The sequence below is a fragment of the Bos grunniens genome, chromosome 16 (assembly GCF_055505025.1).
Source record: "Bos grunniens cultivar Pamir isolate PY7600 chromosome 16, Bosgru_T2T1.0, whole genome shotgun sequence".
NCBI classification, from domain to species: domain Eukaryota; kingdom Metazoa; phylum Chordata; class Mammalia; order Artiodactyla; family Bovidae; genus Bos; species Bos grunniens.
The window spans coordinates 68224110-68230638 of record NC_141180.1 but is presented as its reverse complement, the minus strand read 5'-3'; the positions used below and the strand labels follow the sequence as shown (position 1 = coordinate 68230638).

At 36.4% G+C, this 6529-nt stretch overlaps 1 long non-coding RNA gene across 6 annotated transcripts in view; it reads left to right on the top strand.

The window, feature by feature from the left end:
* The window catches only part of LOC147356955 (uncharacterized), a 431587-nt gene that overhangs the window by 23862 nt on the left and 401196 nt on the right, over window positions 1-6529 (top strand). The gene's annotated exons all lie outside the window — the stretch shown is intronic.

The following is a 6529-nucleotide window of genomic DNA, read 5'->3' as shown; positions in this document are numbered from 1 at the left end:
CATTTAAATGAGCTTTGTATCACTAATTAAGCTACAAAAGGTCAACAAGGATTATATAATATTTTCCACAGTGGAAAGCAATAGCAAAGAAAAGGGAATGTGATTTGACACCAGCAAATTATTTACTATTCTAACCAACAGTATTGATCATACTTGCAAATTCTTGATTTCTAATGAAGGTATAAGAGAGATTGCTCCTTGCTCTGTAGAGCCTAGTGAATTTAATCTCAACTGTATTAATTGTTAATTTATGTTGGTTACACTAGTCTGTTCCTGAAGAGTTATCATGATAGCAATGAACTATTTTCTAAGTTTTCACAGTCTACAAAATTGTCCATTTCATAATTATGCATCTTAAGTTTCTTTATAGTTTTAAAGATTTTTTAATGTGGGATGATCTTGAAAATGTTTATTTATAGTATTTTAAGGAGTCTTCACCCCATTTTGAGACAGCCTTCATTTCTCTTTAAAGGTATGCTTCCATCTGGGTTGATTTATTTAAATCTAGGTATCTGTCAGGACAGAGTAATATCTTTTCCAAAGCAGTCAAAAAATTTATTGACTTAAGTCTTCTGAAGAAGGTATACTTTGGGGGATGTGATGTAGAAATAATAAATCAAGTTTCCGATGTAAACTTTCAGAGATGTAAATATATCATGCATTATTCCCCTTAATAAACAAAGATCCTAATGAAATAAGTCCCCATCCATAGAAAACATCTGCTACCCAGAAGAAAAATCTTGGATGATGTAGCTGTGATGTGCAAATTACTTATTAGCTATGGAAAGGAATGATCTAATTGAAGGTTTCTATTAAAAAGATTGATAGTCTCACATCCAGTCATTCTTATAAAATTTATATTTGCATATCAAGGTGACTAATCTTAAATATGCTCGTGTGATGCAGTCCCTATGCTTTTACATTCTATTACTTTGTGTGATTTGCTCCAGTTTGCATTGCTCTCCTCTCTCCTGCTGTTGTAGTTTTATTCTCAGATGGTAATATCTGTACTCAGAGGCCACACAGGGGGGCTGGGTGACAGGGAGCACATGCTGGTATCTCCCAGTACTTGGATTTCCTATCTGCCATTTCTTTTACTTTTTCCTCAATGACAGGCAACTGATTTTCCTTTCTCCCTTGATCTGCTAAATCTTGGGAACACAAGGTTTCCTGTGAAGCCATTTTGAAATGGTGTTCTTTCATTCAAATGAACTGAAAGGCATTTTCATTTCTCACCTTTTATAAATGGAGAATGGGACCCTATATACGATCTAATTTTACGTAGAAGAGCTTGTGTGCACTATAAAAACTGTTATTCTAAAATGATCATGTTATATTTCATATGAGTCCAACATTAGTTCTTCTATCAAATTTTAAGAATTGTATCAGTTCAGTTCATTCTCTCAGTCGTGTCCGACTTTTTGCGACCCCATGGACTGCAGCATGCCAGGCTTCCCTGGTGTTAAAATTATCATAGGATCACTTAAAATGCACATGTTTAAAATGTTGTCTGTATTTGTAGATTGAAATTTGGTGGTTAGCCTGGTACTCAAAATTCTCCTTAGTGCCTGTGGAATGTGTGTTAATGAAGAGGGCAGAGAGGAGATTTGATCTCCAGTCTGGCTGTAAAGTACATTCATTTTAAATAAGGAACAGTCATCAAAGAAAACCTTGAGAAGTAGACTCTAGGCAGAATCATTCAGGGATGAATATGTACTCCCCCATTTGTTTGTAAATTGTACAATGACAGGAAAAAAAAGTCATTGTCCAGCATGGAGAGCAGTGTGTCTGGTTCGAGAAATATGTCTTGGATGTATAAAAAATAATGACTGAATGGCCAAGCCCCAAACAGTGGCAGGCGTTAAAGCCTTCAGTGGAAGAAGTACAGTGACTTTTAAGATGCTAGTAGATGATGGTGATGAGAAGGTTAGTAAAGGTGTAGCTGAATTTTATTAGCTTCAAAGTGTGTTTTGGGTGAGGAAAGCAGAGAAGTGATGCAAAAGCATCACTGGGCAGCAACAAACCAGGGACCTCTCTGTCAACCCCGAGTGAGTGAAACTGTAGGGAGTGGACAACATCCATTCTGAAGGCATCAAAGCAAACCATGGCCTTTAGGGAGAGCCAGAGTTTGCTTAAGCCAAAAGCAAAAGGAATATTCAGTGAAGTGCTGGTTGGAATGTAAAAGAGTCTTTTTTAGAATGGAATTATTCAAATAAGTGTTAGCTATTCTTATTATCATCATAAAGGTAGGGAAACAGTAAAAACAGGAAAAAGAGAGCAAAGTCTTGGAGCTGGTGTAGAACCGAGAACAAAAGAAAATTCGTTATGTGTTGAATTAGAGAGATTATACTAAAATATTATAGGTATTCTATAGGTATAGAATATTAGTGACAATAGAATTAGAGATACTAGGATGTTATAAAGGAAAAAAGTTGTCCTTCAGCTCTCTGAATAAATACCTGCTGCTGTGTGTGATTGTGCCTGGAATGCCTTTAGCTCACTATTTTCTAAGAGTTCAAATTTGACTTAAAGGTTCAGTTTCAAGCCTGATAGAATGGAAGGGTTGGTTGTAAGGCAGTGCTTTTCAGATTCTTTATTTAAAGAAACAATGTTAATTTGCTGCCCAAATAAAAAATTGGGGGTTGATTATATGTAATTCTGTGAAGAGTAATTTATTGCTATATGTGAATAAACTGAAAGACAATTTTTATAATAGCACGAAAATGCATAACGATGCACCAGATGTTTACAGTCTATATCATATTGTGCTAAACACGTCGCATACTTTACCTTATTTAATCTTGAAAATGACAGTCTGTTTTAATTCCATGCTATCGATGAGTAAGAAGAAGGGATGTGAATAACTGGTGTAATATCACACATATATTAATGGGCAGTTAGAGTTCAAACACAGGTGTGTTTTTGTGTTTCAAATACACAAACTCTTTTCACAATTCTTCTTGGCATAGATGAGTCAATATACATATGGTTATATACTTTGTTCACATTTTGGAACACATATAATATGTCAAATAAATTTTAGAGTGCTTTTCCTATAATAGGATTTATTACCTGTCACAGCAAATATTTTCTCTACATAGTTAAATTTTAACTTTGCTCAATAGAAAGTTTTTCAGAAGACAGTGATTCTTCAGGTTTGTATGCTGTCAAACCAAAATAAGACCTTTCTTATTTTAGATGTGACTGACACATAGGTTTTAAATTTTTAGAAATGTAACTATACAAATGTTAAGAAAAATCTATTGAATTAAAATTGGGAGATAAAGAGGGTGGCTGGCTTCAGAACATACTGACTGGGTAGAACTTAACTTGACATGCGGTACTGTAAATAAATGGACATTGTACATTTCCCTCCCTCCCTCTTTCCTTTCTGACTCTCTTGGTTTCCTTTTTTTCTCTTTTGTGTTTTAGTTGCAACTTTACAAAGCTTTTGTCCAGCTCTTCTCCTTTGTGTGTGTGCATATATTTCCTGTAAAATTGTGATGCATGGTCAGGGTAACTTGTGTGTGTGTATGACTTGCCATGAAAATTTCACTTGTGTATCTGGAACCAGAATCACACTTGGCATTTCATGGGGTTTGGGCTGATTTCCTTCCTTATGTGAGTGCCATCAAGGCCAGCAGTCCTCATATTACATGTCCAGAGTAGAGTCAGGCCAGATGGGAACTGTGTGAAGCTACCAGTTATCTTGCTAATGGTGCCCGTTAGAACCTGTTGTATTCCATTAAAAAAAATGTGAGCTCCAGCAACTGAGCGGTCCACACTCAATTAGCAAGCGGGAGATTCACACAAGGAGCCGGGTGCTTCAGGAAGTGACAGCTGCTGCCTTACCAACAGATATATCTGTGTTCAAGTTTCTCAGTCCATGTTGCAACAGCGAATACTTTTTGCTAGAATTGTGTATATCTTAGGTCTTTAACCTGAAGATCGAATAATTTGGGAGAGCCTCACATAAAGACAGTGGGTTTTCTCCACTTTCTAAGCTTGCCTTATCTTAGTAAATATAAAGAATTAACTGTAAACACATGCACTGTGGGCAGATTTTAGAAAAGAAGGAAAACTCAGTTGAGAAAGGAGAAAAAGTATAAATCAGGAGGGAAGACAGCAATTAACATATTTATAATAAGTGAAAGAAACGCAACATCGAGACTCATGGAGACTCAAGTGTTTTCATCTGTACATCGTCTGAGATAAGAAGAACTTTAAAAAGCAACTCACTTCACCGGCATTTTTCGTTCCACTGTCTGTCGCAGATGATGCCAAATTTCTCTTTCTGACAGATCTTCCAGCTTAAGGGAATGCGACAGCAGGAACAGTACAATTAGTATGCAAATAGCTATCCCCTGGGTCACAAACTGGCATTCTTTAAATCAAGCTGTCCTCAGCTTTGTTTCCTTTTGTTGTTAACTTTTCACTGGTCAGAACACTTAAACTTCTAAGTAACAAATAACTCTCTGAATAAGCATGGCATTTCCTCCAGTCTGTAGTATAACTGGAACAAATTCCATTTGGAAGTTTGGTTTCTAAAGTTCATATACATTCATTTCCAAGACAACTATTGTTCACATGAGGTTAAATCAACTCAGGAAAAAACATATAGATGACTTCACTTTCACTTTTCACTTTCATACATTGGAGAAGGAAATGGCAACCCACTCCAGTGTTCTTGCCTGGAGAATCCCAGGGATGGGGGAGCCTAGTGGGTTGCCCTCTATGGGATCCTACAGCCTCAGACATGACTGAAGTGACTTAGCAGCATAGTTCTGTATACCTTTAGGTCTTTAGTCTGACTAAAAAGTCATTTTGTTTCTCTTCTTTGGTTCTCAAAGTCTGAGAAAGACTTTTTTTTTAATACTCTTATTTTAAGTATATGTGTTTAAGGATTTTTTATTCTAGCACAAGGCATCACACTTTTGAAAAAATTGTGCATTTGTTATAGTTTAATAACATACATTTGTCAATTTATTTTACCATGAAACTCAAGGCATTCTGTGCCAATATTTCTTTATGCAATGCTGATGTTTGAGATAATAATAGCTGAATATATTTATCAAGGTAAAGGACTTATATTGGTATTTTTATTTGTAGTTGAAATTTTGTACCTATAACCCCATGTTTCATCAAGCTTTTATGCCAATATGACAGAGTTCTTTGGTAGTAAGATTCTACCAGTGTATATTTATGACCTTTAATGTAAATTAAACACTCCTGAAAGATTGACAGTTTTCAGGGTGGAAGAAATAGGAGTCAGAAGATGGCAGAAAAGTTGCTTGTGCCTGAGTTAGCATGGAAACATCCCCGTTTCATTGATCTACAGAAATGCCAGAGGACACTCCCTAGGCAAGTGGCCCTGGGCTAATGAGACCAAGAAAAGCAGAAGCAATGACCTAAAAAGTCAGTATCATTAAGAAAGGAAGCCATCAGTTAGCTCCATTCATTTGGTTAATTCAAGCACCATTAAGTAATGTTCTTATGAGATGCAAAAACAGAATCATTAAACATATTTAGGCTTGTTGTTTTGCTGAAGGGGGATAATGAAGTACTAACTTATAAAGTATATAAACATATGCCTTGAATGTAGTACATTTTAGAAAAATAAGCTGTCCAAATTTAAAGATACTCATGGTAAAAGCCATGTTAAGTCTACAAGAAATAAGAGGCAGGAATAGACTAATTTTACAGTAAAACTTAAAAAAATGAAATTTGAGTTCAATGCAATTGCAAGTATATTCCTTCTCATAACTCCTCCCACACACATAAATTGTTATTTAATGTGTACTTCCTATGCTTTTTAAACTTCTTTTAATTGCTCAGGAAGAACAGAATTGAATTTTATTTACCAACCTGAAAGTTCATAATAAAATGAGCAGGTGAGTAAATAAACTTGTCTTATTAAGCTAAATGATTCTTAACTGTGTTCAATTCGCCTAAAGAGAAGATTGTCATGTTGGTGTTGCTAGGACACCTAATTATCAACAGCTCTTAGTTTCAGGGGACTTAGACTCTGTCATCAGAGCTCATGCTCAGTGTGCCAGGCTGAATGATGGCCCCCAAAGAGGTTCATGTCCCTGTAGCCTGAAACCTGTGGGTGTGTTACCCTACATGGCAAACGGAGGTTGATGTTTCCAGGTTAGTGAGATGGGCCCAGTGTAATATAAGGGTCCTTACAAGAGAGGGCCAGGAGGGTTCAGACCAATCATAAAATACATGAGGACAGAAGCCAGAGGCTGGTGTGGTGTATGGATGGGCCAAGGAATGCAGGTGGCCTCTAGAAGCTGAAAAAGGCAGAAAAAGAGGTTTTCCTCTCAGAGCCTGCAGAAGCAACCAGCACTGTCCAGTAAAGCTGATTTGGGGTTTCTGACCTCCTGGTCACTAAGATAACAAATAACAAATTTGTATTGTTCTGAGCTTCTCAATTTGTGACCATTTGTTACAGAAGCAGTAGCAAAGTAATGCATCCATGGAACTCTAATCTTTAAAAAATGCTGCTTAAAAGAAGACAGGAATG